Here is a 16,605-nt window from a genome sequence, read left to right on the forward strand (position 1 = left end):
ATGACCACTGGAAAAACCATAGCCTTGACTAAACGGACCTTTGTTGGCAAAGTAATGTCTCTGCTTTTGAATATGCTGTCTAGGTTGGTCATAACTTTCCTTCCAAGGAGTAAGCGTCTTTTAATTTCATGGCTGCAATCACCATCTGCAGTGATTTTGGAGCCCAAAAAAGTAAAGTCTGACACTGTTTCCACTGTTTCCCCATCTATTTCCCATGAAGTGATGGGATCAGATGCCGTGATCTTCGTTTTCTAAATGTTGAGCTTTAAGCCAACTTTTTCACTCTCCTCTTTCACTTTCATCAAGAGGCTTTTTAGTTCCTCTTCACTTTCTGCCATAAGGGTGGTGTCATCTGCATATCTGAGGTTATTGATATTTCTCCTGGCAATCTTGATCCCAGCTTGTGCTTCTTCCAGCCCAGTGTTTCTCATAATGTACTCTGCATAGAAGTTAAATAAGCAGGGTGACAATATACAGCCTTGACGTACTCCTTTTCCTATTTGGAACCAGTCTGTTGTTCCATGTCCAGTTCTAACTGTTGCTTCCTGACCTGCATACAAATTTCTCAAGAGGCAGGTCAGGTGGTCTGGTATTCCCATCTCTTTCCGAATTTTCCACAGTTTATTGTGATCCACACAATCAAAGGCTTTGGCATAGTCAATAAAGCAGAAATAGATGTTTTTCTGGAACTCTCTTCCTTTGGGAAGCAAAAACCTGATCTATCATTGAATGTAGATTCATGTACCATTTCTAGAAAGCTAACAAATGACATCAAACTTTTAACTACGTTCAGATCTCATGTTGTTTAAATATAAATTCTCTTTTCATCCTAAACCCAGTTCCCCAGAGATAAGTATCTTTAAAACGTTGGTTTGAACACACACACACTTTTTTTATATAAATGTAAAGTGACTCAGTCAATCTCTATGTACCATATTGCAACCTGCTTTTGCATTTAATGATTATATGTATTTGTGCTTATGTTTATATTCCTTACCATATTTTAAGAGCTGCTAATGATTCCATTCATTCAGTGTACCATAGTTTATCCAACTATGACAGTATTTGGAACTGGGTGATTAGGTTGTTTTAACACACCATTGCACACTTGTCCAATTACTTTATTATACAAAATTCCTATGAGCATGTTTATTATTGAGTCGCCCGCTCCCTCTTCATGTCTCAGCTTGGGACCACCTCCTGGAAGACGTCCCTGCCCCTTGGGGGGCCGCTCTGGGCTCCCCCCAGGACAGCACTGATGCAGTGTTGTTCTGGCTTGTGAGAGTAGGTCTCTCACTCGCACTGGGACTTTCTTGGGGATGGGTCTGTGTTTCATCCCCTGTTCTATTCCCAGAACTTAGCATGGTGCCCTGCAATGTCACCATCAGCCGTGAACAATCAGAAGAGCTGACAGCCAGGCAGCGTGCGAGGCACCTGCTACTTAAGTCTCATGAAGGACCGAAGTGAGCACTATTTCTGCCCCCATTTCCCGATGAGAAAATTGGGACACAGAGAGGTCAAGTCACTTGCCCAAGGCCACACAGCTAGTAGGTGGCAAAGCTGGGCTTCCAACCAGGTCACCTGGCTCCAGAGCCCCACCCTTAGCCTCCAAGCTAAAGAACTAACTGAAGGGCCCGCTGCCGGGTGCTGCCTCTGGGCTAAGTCGGGAACTTCCAACAACGCTGCAGGGGGTGACACACTCCCATTTTACAGATGAGGATTCTAGGCCCACGGAGGGAAAGTCCTTATGCCAAGGGCGCCCAGGTCACACCGACAGAGACAGGACTGACTCCGTCTAATTAGAAGCTGATGCCGGAAATAACCTGTGAAAAAAGGTAAAGAGAAAGGGACAGTTGTGGGGGGGGGGGTGGGCGGGGAGGGGAGGGAAAAGATACCAGCGAGAAAAAGGGAGGGAGGAGGCATAGGAAAGAAAGACAGACAGGAGAGAAAAAAGAAGGAATGGGGAGGGAGCAAAGGAGGGAGAGGGCGGAAAGAAGGGACACCTGCCTCTTCTCAGGCCTCCAAAAGCTTATGCTGGTATGGAAGAATGTCCTTCACCATCTGACCAGGCTGAGAACCTCATCTTCTCTCCCCACCATCCTCAGCCCTTAATTCAGTGATATTTACACTTAGAAACGATGTGGTTTAATGATTTCACATCACAGATAATAGTAGGAAGCACAGAGAGGTTAAGTCACTTGCCCAAGGTCACACAGCTTTTTAGAGTCAGAAGTCAGACCCAGCCTGCCTCCAGACTTCCCTCCTCTGCCCTCTACCAGGCTTGCTCATCCAAATCTTTACTGTACAGATGGGGGACACCGGATCCAGAGACAGCAAGGCACTGGCCCAAGGTCACCCACCAGTTAGCAGTAGAGCAGCAGCCGCTGGCCCAAAGGAGAGGACGTTTCCATCACGTGCGGGGGGCCCCGTACATCACCATCTAAAGCTTTGTCACTGAGACCAGTGGTTCTCAAAGCGTGGATTCTGAACCAGCAGCTGCAGCCTTACCTGGGAACTTGTTTGCAGGCTCTTAACAAGCCACCAGGGGATGCTGAGGCTGGCTCAAGTTTCAAAACCACTGACTCAAACATTTCCATAAAGAACGCATTCTGGCTCCCAGGACTTGTCACATTCTCCATCCGCAGAATTGCGGTTAAGAACAGAGGCCTTGGGATTAGACAGACCCAATCTGATGATGGGCTTCCCAGGTGGCGCTAATGGTAAAGAACCCGCCTGCCAATGCAGGAGAGGTAAGAGACACTGGTTTGATCCCTGGGTGGGGAAGATCCCCTTGGAGGAGGGCATGACCACCCACTCCAGTAGTCTTGCCTGGAGAATCCCACAGACAGAGGAGCCTGGCAGGCTACCTGGCAGGCTACAGTCCACGGGGTCGCACAGAGTCGGACACGACTAAAGCGACTTAGCCCAATATGATGAAATCCCTGTCTCTACCACTGGGAGCTGGGTGGGCAAGTCCTTTCACCTCTCTGAACCTCAGTTTGCTCATCTGCAGAGGCTGGAGGAGGGAGGAGGGGCTGAGCAGAGGGGAGGAAGTGGAGGAGGGTGGGAGAAGGAGTGGGGGGAAGAAGCAGCCTTCCAGGAAGACGGAGCACACTGGGGCGGGGCCGCGGGGAGCCTGGAAGAGGAGCTGGGAGACCCTGGCCTCTGGACGGATTTAGGGAAATTGCCTCTTCCTCCTTCTTCAGGTGCTGCTACTACAGGCCCAGCCCGGTCCCAGGCCCCAGGCCTCCAAAGCCAAGCTTTAACGAGCTTCAGGTGTTATCAGCTGGGAGCACATCAGGGAGGCTGAGCGAGGACCAGGGCTCCCAGCCGGCCAGGCCTCAGATTCGAAGTGGAGGTCGGGGCACGACAGCCCCGCCCGGGGCGCCCCCCGCCCCTCCAGTGAGAAACAGGCAGAGTCGAGCTGCCCCTGCCCCCGTCAGAAGCTATAGTCTTGGGCCACCATTCTGAACATGGCAGAAAAGTTTAGTTTTTTTCACTTCCTTGGAGTGAAAAGGCTTTTGTTGAGGTTTTTAACTTTTGCTTTTTTTAAAAAATAGGATTCTGAAATCCAAGGCCTGATCTAGAAATACTAGTAGCTGAGAGACGTGATACCCTGCACGGCCTGAAAAGACACTCTGTTTATTCCCATAGAAATTGTTGTTACAAGATGGCGGATTAGGCTTCATCTCTCTCTTTTTCTTTTTTCGTTTAAAAAATGTATGTATTTATTTATTTGGCTGCGCTGAGTCTTAATTGTGGCATGCAGGATCTTTGCTACCGTACGTGAACTCTTTAGTTGAGACAGGTGGGATTTAGTTCCCTCACCAGGGATGAAACCCAGGCCCCCTGCATTAGGAGAACAGAGTCCTAGCGCCTGGGCCACTAGGGAAGTCCCCTTTATTTTATTGAAGTAAGTTGTGTTAATTTCTGCGGGATGACAGTGATTCAGTAATATATATATATATTTCTTTTCACTATGGCTTATTGCAGGATATTAAACATGGTTCCCTGTGCTATACAGTAGGGCCTTGCTCCTTATTCATTCTCTGTGTAATAGTTCGAACCTGCTCATCGCAAACTCCCAATCCATCTCGCCCTCGAACCTCTCACCCTCGGTGACCACAAGTCGTTTTCTCCGTTTGTGAGTCTGTTTCTATTTCGTAGAGACGTTCATTTGTTCACAGTTTACATGAATACATGAGTGAGATGGTAGGCTGTGTGTCAGGCTCTTCCTGACCTACTTCACTTACTGTGACGATCTCTAGGTCCGTCCATGTTGCTGCAAATGGCATTGTTTCCTTCTTTTTATTGCTGAGTAATATTCCCTTGTATAAATATACCACATCTTCTGAATCCATTCATCTGTCGATGGACATTTAGGTTGCTTCCTTGACTCAGCTATTGTATATAGCACTGCAGTGAACGTTGGAACATTGGGGTGCATGTATGTTTTGGGGCTACAGTTTTTGTCTGTTCTGAATATATGCTCAAGGTGTCATTTTAAAATGCAGGAAAGTTGGAACTCCCTAAAACCTTCACCCAGGGTCTCCAATTATTTATATTTTGCCCAATTTGCTTTATCATTCTTTCCCTCTATCTCTCTGCACTTCTTTTCCTGAAACACACCCATTTTGCATATGGGAAAACTGAGGCCTCGGAGTTGCTTCTGGCACCTACCTCGGTGGTCCCACCTTAGAGGCCCAGAAACTGAGATCGAAAAACTTGACGAGGGCCTACAGAGATATCTGAAACCTGAACTCACAAGCAGATTGACCCCAGAACATCAAAAGACAACTGCAAAATCAAAATTAATGTGTCTGATTCAATGTCTATAATACATTGGTGACTCAACTGCTATCCAACCACACTTGTGTTTAGAAATAGAAAAGCACAGATCACAAGAACACAAAAATTAATTTATTCTTCCTAAGCTCCATATATATGAATTACTTTTTTAACATCTTTTCGGGTATTTTTTTTTAATTAAAAACACATATGTATAATGGTATCTGTAGGGACATGTTGAGGTTAGCAGTGGTGTGGGGTGGGTCCCCAAAATGTCAAAGATCCAAGAACCTTCAAAGGCCTTAACACAAGCTCTCTTGGCCCATAGCCCCTTGAATCTTACTCGAACTGGGCATAAGATGAAGATTTTTTCATGTAATTTTACAGGAAGGCGTATGTACCTTTTTATGTGGGTCAAAAAAAAATAAATAAAAATTTTTTAAAAACACGGAGAAACATGAGAAATTCGTCATAGCAACGGGGCTGCCTCTCCTATTTTTAAAAAGTGAGCTGTTCCCTCCTCCTCTTAGGACAGAAAGTTTATTTTCCTGCAGAGGCCTCTGACTCAGAAACAAGCCCAGAACTCAGTCCGCTCCCTCTAAGGGAGGGGTGAGGGTCCTGGGAACGCTCAGAGCCCCAGGCCGCAGGTCCGCTTCAGCTGGCACGGCCTCTGGGCACCCAGATGCCCCTGACGTTGCTGCTCCCCACTCGGGCTTCCTGCTCTGTGTGCATCCACATATTCTCGCCGAGGCATGCATCTTCACACAGCTCACCTTGTAGGAACACAGCTGGATGACTGAACTGGATCTGTAAATATCAAAATACTTCCTGGCCAGTTGGGAAAAGCCAGCTACCCTGGACCCTCTCCAAGGAACACCTCTGATCCAAGAACTAAAGTGGTAGGAACAGGCTAGTGGGCGGCGGTCGGGGGAGCGGGGTGGCTGTGGAACCCAGAATCTTGACTCAGGGCTGCCTCCTAATTGGTCAGAGCCCACATCCTCGAAGATGAGAAAGAGGGTATTCCTGCAGGCTGAGGGCTTTGAGACAGCAGCTGAAGACTGAGAGCATAGCCTGAATGTGAATCCTGCCCTCCCACTTATGAGCTGTGCGCCCTAAAGCTAGTGGTTTGACCTCTCTGTGGCTCAGTTCCCTCTCAGAGGTAAGAATAGTGACAGAGAGTTGTGGTAGGGATGACTTACCTTAACCCAAATAAAGTTAGCATAGCACCTGACACATAGCAGACTCTCAGTAAATTTTTATTATTATTACTACTATTAACATCATCTCCTTCTTCTTATCCTTCATAAAAAAATTGTGTGATCATATCTTAGGAACAAAGCGATAAAATCAGAGTCTAGCTCCATCAATCATCAGCCAAGTGACCTTGGGCAGCTTACAACACTGGTTTCTCATCTGTAAAATAGGGATAATAATAGCCCCATAATTTATTCTATTATTGATGATGGGAGAGATTGAGGGAAGGAGGAGAAGGGGGTGGCAGAGGAAGAGATGGTTGGATGGCATCACTGACTCAATGGACATGACTTTGAGCAAACTTCGGGAGATGATGAAGAACAGGGAAGCTTGGCGTGCTGCAGTCTGTGGGGTCGCTGAGTCGGACACACCTGAGCGACTGAACAACAATAATATAATAAAACATACTCAGATTTTGGCTTATGGTGAGTGTTCCTAAACACTGGCTGTCATTATTATCAGAAGTCAGAAAACTATAACCCATAGCCAAATATGGCCACTGCCTATTTTTGTAAATAAAGTTTTATTGGAACACACCCATGCCCATTCATTTACGAATCATCTCTGGCTGCTTTAATGCTCCAGCCACAGGGCTGAGCAGTTGCAGCAAGATACTGAATGGGTCACAAAGGCTACAGTGTTTACTATCTTACCCTTTCAGAAAAAGTTTGCCTGATTGGTATCATTCTTCCCTTCTTTAATAGCAATAATTACCATACATGTACATTTCATCTTCCTCAGTGGACTGTACATAAGATTTGCTTTCCAGGAATCACCTAGCAACCCATGGTTGGGTTTCCATGGTCCAAAAACCTCATCAAGTTATTCACGGTAATAATGTATGGGGGAGGGTCCATAGCTTTCATTGGTTGCTCAAAGCCTGCGGCCCATGAGAAGAACACAATCACAGGACCATGAGCATTTGGGGAACTGGCCCAGGTCTAAGTCAACACCCTCCTTCATTTTCCCGGGTTTGCCTGTCTCTCAGACAGTCCCATTCTAGGACACCGGGACATCAAGGCTTCGTAACTAAGATTTCTCTCTGTGTTGCTCTATTGCCTGTTCTGAAGCAGTTGCCTGCCTCCTGCTTCAGAGATCTTCTGTGCTCCTTTTGTGTGATGTTGGGGTGAAAGAAAGGGGGCCCAAGAGCTCATCTGGAATTCAGCAAAGGAAACCTGTGACTTATTCACCCCAGAAAGATGTCTTCCCACGTCTGATTGCCTTCGCTCCTTTGGGAGGCAGGCAGGAGGCTCTGCCATTCCTCACCAGTTTAACAGGAGTTGGGTGGTGTGGTGGTGTGGTACGAAGCCTGCACACAAAGTAGCTGGCAGACCTCCCCGATCCGGAGGACCCTGCTGGCCACGCTTCTTGGCTTTGTTTCATGCCCGCAGATAAAAGGCTTCGATTTCCACTATTTGAGGCACGGTGGTTCCCAAAACCCTACACGGGCTCTGACATCACCTAAAAGAACCTGGCTGGACTCAGCAATTGGCAGCCCCTGCCTTGACTGGAGGTCATCACACGTCATGATGGCCAAACATCCTGACACCACTGCCCCCTGCGTGTCCTGTCCTCAGCTCTGTCACTCCTGTTTCTTCCTGACACGCTATCAGTGACAGCCGGAGGACAAACACCCCGCTGAGGTTCAGCAGACATCCCCAGGGTAGCCCAGGTCAGGGGAGGACAGAAGTTCCTCCCCGGCCTGCAGGCTCCGTGAAACCCAGCACCATGTCTGTCTAACTTTCTGCTAAACTGCAGCACCTCAAACAGCCCCAGCACAGCACCTAGGAACCAGTGTTCAGATGGCCAAGGCTACAAAATCCTGCTGTATGAGGAAGGAGAGCCTCGATCGGGACTCAGGCTTCATAGTGTTACGTAATGATAATGACACAGATATGACACGGCATCATTTTTTTTCTCTCATTTACTGGAATATGACTATGACTCTGAATTTGGGCTCCATGCCTGGCGCCCCCCACCCCCGCCAGGAAATCCACTGATGGTCTCTGAGGAGGCCATCCTCACGTAACATCCTGTGTGTAGTGCACAGGTGTTTTGGGGGGAAACGGGGTCCAGCATTTTCATCAGATTTTTGAGAGTTCCAGAACTTCGAATGGTTATAAACATGAGATCTCAAGTCTGATGCATAGCTCTGTCCCTAATGTCTAGTACGATAGCTGGGCATGACAGGTGCTCAAGAAATGTTTGCTGGATGAATCAATCATTGAAAGACTGCTCAAAACCACAGGCTGCCAAACTGCCTGATAATCAGATTTCCTGGGTGGGCAAACCCCACCAAACTGGAACTCGGAACTAACTTGAACAGATTCTTTTTCTGTCTCCAGGAAGGGAGAAGTACATTAATAATGATGCAAAGAAGAATGTGCAATGAGTGGCAATGAAGGGTGCCCACCGCCGGCCAGCAAAGTGTCCTCAGAGCTGCCATGTCTTGCTCCCAGCACTGAAGCGGCCTTCCCAAAGAACTTCACAAAAAAGATGCTTTCTCGTCCCAAACAGGTGTGGTCTGTACCACAAAAGTAGTGCAACTGCATCACTTGAAAGACAGTCTGGGAATCTCATTAGCCATTTCTTACTTGCCTCTGATCAACCTCAACATTTTTTTCCTCAGACCAGCTAAAAAAGCACACATCTTAAAATTCAGTGACTTCACTAAAGAAGTTTACTTTGTAAATAATATTACCAGAGGACGCATTGACTGGGCACTTACATGCACCATAGGGATGAGTGGTGAGCAGAGAAAGGTACCTGGGTTCCATGACTTTTTTGGAAAGCAATCTGGTAAGAGGCATATGAGCATTCTTATTCTTAGGCAGAGTAGTTGCCCTTCCAGGGCTTTGTCCTAAGAAGTGCATCAGCATTGTGCTTGGAGACTCTTTTTCCAGACACATACAGCTAAACGTGATTAAGAATGGCAAAGAAACGGGAAACAATGCAAGACTTCGGCAGTCAGTGTTCAGTTCAGTCGCTCAGTGGTGTCTGACTCTTTGTGACCCCATGAACTACAGCACGCCAAGCTTCCCTGCCAGTGCATCACCAACTCCCAGAGCTTGCTCAAACTCATGTCCATTGAGTTGGTGATGCCATCCAACCGTCTCATCCTCTGTCGTGCCCTTCTCCTCCTGCCTTCAAAGAGAAGGGACAGGAGAGGACGAGATGGTTGGATGGCATCACCAACCTGATGGACATGGACACCAGCAATGCGAGACTTCAACAGTGAGCGTTAGTTAAACAAATTGTAGCATAATCATATGAAACATTAAATGAAATACAATCATGTCTAGAAAATATTCTCAAAGCTTCATAAAAATTTAAAACCTTTTGTTCTTCAAAGATAGCATCAAGAAAGTGAAGACAGACTACAGAATGGAAGAAAATATTTGCAAATCATGTATCTGACAAGAGACTTGTATCTAGAATATTAAAAGAACTTTTATAAATCAATATAAAAGGACAAATCACCTAATTTAAAGATGGGCAAGTTATTTAAATAGACATGTCTCCAAAGAAGGCATAGAAATGGCCAATAAGCACAGAAGAAGATGATCAACATCATTAGTCATTAGGGAAACACAAACCAAAACCACAGTGAAATACCACTTCACACCCACTAGGGTGGCTGTTAATAAGTGTTGCAGAGGATGTGGAGGAAAAGGAACCTTCACACCCTGCTGATGGGAACATAAAATGATGCAACTGCTTTGGGAAAATATTCTTCAGGTCCTAAAAAGGAGAAACAGGGTTACCATAGAAGTGAAGTTGCTCAGTCTTATCCGATTCTTTGCGCCCCCAGGGACTGTAGCCTACCAGGCTCCATCCATGGGATTTTCCAGGCAAGAATACTGGAGTGGGTTATTTCCTTCTCCAGGGAGAAGGGTTACCATAGGAGCCAGCAACTCCACTCCTAGGTATGCACCCAAGAGAAACGAAAATGTTATGTCCACACAAAAATTTAGACACAAATGTTCACAGCAGTACTTGTCAACCAAAAAGTAGAATAAACAAAACGTGGTCTCTCCATACAAAGAGCAATCGTTTGGCCATACAAAGGAAATGAAGTCCTGATACCTGCTACAATGAGGATGAAGCTTGGAAGCATTATGCTGAGAGAAAACCAGATACAAAGGGCCGCGTAGTGAATGATTCCATTGATATGAAATCAAAAGGCAAATCTAAAGACAGAAAGTAGATTAGTGGTTGTCAGGAACCGGAGTAAAATGGAAAATGAAAGCAAATGCATAGTATGCTTCTTTTTGAGGCAATGAATGTGTTCTAGAATTGACTATAGTAATAGTTGCAAAATTTTGTGAACACACTGAAAAAAACCACAGAAATAAACACTTCAGGTGAATTGTGTAGTGTATGAATTATATCTCAACAAAACTCTTTTATATGTATTGAAAAAGTAGTGAAAGGGTTAGTCGTTCAGTCATGTCTGACTCTTTGTGACCCCGTGGATTGTAGCCTGCCAGGCTCCTCTGTCCATTGGAATTCTCCAGGCAAGAATACTACAGTAGGTAGTCAATCTTTCTTCCAGGGGATCTTCCCAACCCAGGGATCAAACTTGGGTCTCCTACATTGCAGGAAGATTCTTTATTGTCTGAGCCACCAGGGCATATTGAGTATATTGCATATAAATATATAATATAAATATATATAAGTATAGATTAAGCATAAATTTTTATATAATATGTAAATATTTATTAGGTAAATGATGCTTGCTGCTGCTAAGTCACTTCAGTCGTGTCCGATTCTGTGCGACCCCATAGACAGCAGGCCCCCAGGCTTTCCCGTCCCTGGGATTCTTCAGGCAAGAACACTGGAGTGGGTTGCCATATCCTTCTCCAATGCATGAAAGTGAAAAATTAAAGTAAAGTCGCTCAGTTGTGTCCGACTCTGTGCGACCCCATGGACTGCCGCCTACCAGGCTCCTCTGTCCATGGGATTTTCCAGGCAAGAGTCCTGGAGTGGGGTGCCATTGCCTTCTCCGAAATGATGCTTGGTGAATATTATATAAAAATAGTAGACTGATACTTCTCAGACCTACCCACCAAATGGCAAAAAAGAGTGGATGCAAAGAGCTCTGAGGGTCTAAGGTAGAGGTTAAGCCACAAAGCCTCATGGCTTAGTTACAAAATTCCAGCACATTTTGCCTTCCACTTCAAAATATTCCCATGTTAATTTTAATAAAAAAATTATTTTCTCCACATCCATGAATAAAATTGATGCTCTAGGAAGGAAGAAAAATTATGTAGTAACATATGAAAATGGTCATAACATAATGATAAGTGAGAAAAAGCAGATATAAAGCTCTGTGCATTGTTGATCAGTCCCTAAGTCGTGTCCAACTCTTTGCGACCCCATGGACTGCAGCACGCCAGGCTTCCCTGTCCATCACCAACTCCCAGAGTTTGCTCAAACTCATGTCCATTGAGTCAGTGATGCCATCCCACCAGCTCATCCTCTGTCATCCCCTTCTCCTCCTGCCTTCAATCTTTCCCAGTATCAGGGTCTTTTCCAATGAGTCAGTTCTTTACATCCGATGGCCAAATATTGGAGCTTCAGCTTCAGAATCAGTCCTCCCAATGAATATTCAGGGTTGATTTCTTTTAGAATTGACTGGTTTGATCTCCTTGCAGTCCAAGGGACTCTTCAGAGTCTTCGCCAACACCACAGTTCAAAAGCGTCAGTTCTTCGGTGCTCAGCCTTCTTTTTCGTCCAACTCTCACATCCGTACATGACTCCTGGAAAAACCATAGTTTTGACTATATGGACCTTTGTCAGCAAAGCCAACATATTAGCGGTGGTTATCTCTGGGTCATGGAATTGAAACCTTCTTTAGCTTCCTGACATCTTTTTTCCTTTTCCATATTCACAGTAGATGTTGCATGATATTAAAGAATAAACATTTTTTAAGTCCAACAATGAGACCCAGGCAGGAAGACAACAGGCAGTGTTTTTCTGGAGACAGCTTGGCCCGGCCATTCCTCTGGTGGGAGCTCGCCGACACCCCTGGGCCACAGCTGGGCCGAGCAGAACGACACGTGCACTCGTGGAGACTCCCAGCATGCCTTGCTTTCTGCAGGTGCCAGTGGAGAATGTGGGTTTCCTCCCAGAGGAGAGAAGAGACCAGAGGCTTTGCAGAGTTCTGGGAATGCAGACAAGCAAGCTCATCATTACATGGCAACAGCTTAAGGACAAGACGGGACATCAGGGACAGAGCTCTGAGCCGGGTGGACCTCAGGAGACAGATGTGAGCTGCTGCTTCCACCCTGCTTCCAACAGTCTGGGTGACCTCAGTCAAACAAGTGACCATCTCTCTCCAGGCCTCAGTCTCCCCCTCTGTAAAATGAGGCCCCTGGGTCCTAGTCCGGATGATTTGTGATTCTGTGGTCACACATCTGAAGTCTTTTCTTTGCACTGTCCTTGTAACAAACGGGTGGAAGCGCTTCCTATTGACTGCCCAGCACAGCCCCTGCCCCAGGAACCTCAAGGGCCATTCTGCCCCCACAAGGCAATCTCTACATTGAGTGACACTTGTCTAATGCAAGAAGGCTTTCCAGAGCACTGCATCTCCACCCTCTGCACCTCTGAATCCGGTCAAGCATGAGGCTATTTCCTGATCATCAGCCAGGTGCCAGGCGTCGGTGCTGTGCCAGTGAATAAAACAGGTACTATCCTGCTCTCTCGGGGCATACGGGATCAACCATAGCTACCAGCGACAGACCCCTCTCCTGCTCCAGAGAGGGGTTCACACACACTACTGTTTTATGAGTTTTCACACCAACGCTTAGAGGCTGATACCATCATTTACATTTCACAGCTAAGAAAACTGAAGCCCAGGGAAGTGACGTGCTTTGCCAAAGGTCACAGAGATCAGTTACACCTCCAAGGTACTTGTGATTTATCAGTGGTTCTTTTTTTTTAAATTGAAGTGTATTTGATTTACAACGTCATGTTCAATTCTGCTGTACAGCAAAGTGACTTAGTTATGCATAGGTATACATTTTTAATATTTCTTTCCATTATGGTTTATCATAGGATGTTGAATGTAGTTCCCTCTGCTCTACAGTAGGACCTTGTCGTTTATCCATTCTATACATAATAGTTTGCATCTGCTATTCCCAGTTCATCACACCTCCACCCTGCCCCCGAGACTTGGCAACCACAAGTCTTGTCTCTATATCTGTCAATGGTTCTTAACTTTACTGTTCAGGCAGAACAAAACACCTTAAGATCCACCCAATCTCAACCTCGGTAAGGTTGTAAGAAAGATCTGGAGAAAAACAAAATCAGTTATAACAAACTTGATGCTGAAGCTATTGCTATGAATTTGTACAAATGAATCTACATGATAAAACAATACCCTATAATTTGAATGAGATGCTAAATATGTGCGGAATCACAATATGAGAAAATTATTCTTTCCAAGTCTCTTTCAACCCTTCTAATTACACCCAGGAGAAAATGTCCATCTGACGCTGTCCACCTGTCTTTACCATCTTCTCCCAAACTTGCTAACTTCCTTCCATAACAAAGAAAGAGCAGGCTTCGGGCTCAGAGCCTGCAGGCAACAGTATCCAGTTAACATGTAATAACTATATTATTGCTTATGGGGGTTGGGGTATTTTATGCTTACCTGCTGTTTGAGGAAAGTGATAACTGGCTTTCTATTTACTGTGCTTATATAAATTTTCCTTTTGAGCTACATTTACTGGTTTTCTTAAATGAGTACCTTTAATCACACTTTTAAATGAGTAAATTTAAAGAGAAATACTAAATTCATGACACCATAGAGGTGGTATACAACCAGGGAAAAAATAAAAAAGGTGGCATTGAAATGATTGAGGCTTGAGAAACACTGCCCCATGAAATTAAAAATAACCCAGCCATGTAATTATATTGTCCTGAAAGTATATTGCAAGTTACCTAAATAGCACACATTCACAGTAGCCCAACACGATTAAAGCAGGTTTTTTGAGGGCTTACGTATGCAGTTTCTGTAGCAACAGAGATATAAGTGAGTCATATTCAAACCACTAGACCTATGTGCCTGAAAGTCTAATTATTGGAAAATTACAGACCTAAGAAACACAGCTATGCCTCACTGCACACCACAGGTTTGACCAAATACCTCATGGTAATTGGATAAACCCTGTCTTCATAGAAGCTGTGTAGAAAGGAAGAACCCTTCCCCCAACTATGGCTCCTCAACCGTCTGGGTATGTGGAATTGCATTTATTCATTCACTCACTCATTTATTCAACCATCTCTTGCCGTGTTTACCCAGCCTCCGCGATATGCCTGGAAATACAGAGGACAGCAGCGAGCCTCCAGTCCAGGAGGGGGCGACAGATGTGAAGCCCAGCCTCACCTGCGGGAGTGCATAAATTGCCAAATGGGCTCAGAAGAGAGCACCATCCTTTGAAAGCAAGTAACAGAAGAAACTTGCCTATCCTGTAAGTGGTCAGGGAAGGTTTCCTGGAGGAAGTGACCATCAAGTTGCAATCTAGAGAAAGAACAAAAATTAAAGGAGGTGGGAGGAGAGAGGGGTGAAAGGGCAGGTATGTCCATGTACGTGGATGAGCTTTCATGCCCACATACCCCTCCCAAAGTGAGTATCTCACCCCGGCGCCACCACCCAAGTGTGATCCTTGGATTCAAAGATACGTGTTTCGTGTCTCAAGCCTAAATGCAAGCCAGCAAGGGCATCTGTTCTTCAGTGGGGAAACGGCCATCCAACCCAACACTGAGGAGAAACTGAGATGCTGAGGGGGTCTCCAATGCCAGCCTGCCTGTGGGATTTGAAAGAGTGATTTTGACCACAGAGAACTTTTATTGTAGGCACCAACATAGTGGATCTCAGTCAGGGCTGCACTTGGAACTCTTGGAAGTTTTCAAGTGTGCAAGCCCAGGAGACACCCAGGCACAATCAAGTTATGCCCAGTCCATTAAGTTAGACTCCCTGGGCGGGGGTGGGGGTGGGGGGGTCTGGTGACCAGTAAAGTTTAAATCTCCCCTGCGTGTAAATGCGTGCATGCTCAATCCTGTCCAACTCTTTGTGACCCTCTGGACTGTAGCCCACCAGGCTCTTCTGTCCATGGATTTTTCCAGGCAAGAATACTGGAGCGAGTTACCATTTCCGCCTTCAGGGGATTTTCCTGACCCAGGGATCGAACCTGCATCTCTTACTTCTCCTGCATTGGCAGGTGGGTTCTTCACCATTATGCCACCTGGGAAGCTCCCCAGAGGAGTCCAATATGTGACCAAGGCTGAGAACCACTGAGGAAACCCAGTCCTATGGAGGATTCAAACCTAGAAAAATTTACTAAGTACCTACTACAGGCCAGGCGATGAGCAGGGTGGAAGGTGATGAGAATCAGATCATTTAAGAATCACTAACGGAGCTTCCCTTGTGGCTCAGTGGTAAAGAATCTTTACCTGCCAATGCAGGAGACACAGGTTCGATCCCCAGTCCAGGAAGATCCCACATGCTGTGGAGCAACTAAACCCATGCTCCACAACTACTGAGCCTGTGCTCTGGGGCCCAGGGACAGCAGCTATTGAGCCCACATGTCGTGACTACCAAAGCCTGGGTGCCCTAGAGTCTGTGCTCTGCAACAAGAGAGGTCACCACAGTGAGAAGCTCATACACTGCAAGGAAGAGTAGCCCCCGCTCCCTGCAACTAGAGAAAACAAAGACCCGGCACAGCCAAAAACAAATAAATAAATATATGCATGTGTGTGTGCCAAGTCGCTTCAGTCACGTTCAACTCTTTGCAACCCTATGGACTGCAGCCCACCAGGCTCCTCCGTCCATGGGATTCTCCAGGCAGGAACACTGGAGCGGGTTGCCATTTCCTTCTCCAGGGGCTCTTCCCGACCCAGGGATCAAACCTGCATCTCCTGCGGCTCCTGTATTGCAGGCATATTCTTTACTGCTGTAGGAATTACCTGGGAAATTAAATGTCCTGCAGCTGGGGATGTCCACATGGGGCTCAGAGCAGGAGAATGTGAGTGGACAAGACTGAACAAGTGGAAAGCCTGAGCAAGAGGTCTTTGGAGCTGACCCCTAGGGCTTCCCCGGTGACTCAGTGGTAAACAATATGCCTGCAATATAGGAGCCACAGAAGATGCGGGTTTGATCCCCGGGTCGGGAAGATCAAATATATATATATATATATATATATATATATATAGAAACACCAGGGAAGCACAGAGCCCAGGTAAAGATGAAAGGTGCTCCGGTCACACGAGTTGCCTGGGGGATCTGATTAAAGCTCAGATTCCTATGCAGCACGTCTGGGCTGGGGCCCAAGAGCCTGCCTTTCTAAAGCGCTCCATTGTGTCACTGCAGGACTGAGAACAGAGGTGGGGCAAGGTTCTGAAGGGAACCTCTCAGCCCTCAGCTTCTTCCCCCGTTTCTCCACCACGGACAGTCCTGAGCATCATCTGGAGGTGAGAACAGACCACAGGGAAGGAACGAAACGCCCCCTTGCCACCAGTCAGGTGTGGATCTGGGTCCCCCAAACCCCAAAACTCCTC

This window comes from Bos mutus, chromosome 17 (assembly GCF_027580195.1).
Source record: "Bos mutus isolate GX-2022 chromosome 17, NWIPB_WYAK_1.1, whole genome shotgun sequence".
Lineage (NCBI taxonomy): Eukaryota > Metazoa > Chordata > Mammalia > Artiodactyla > Bovidae > Bos > Bos mutus.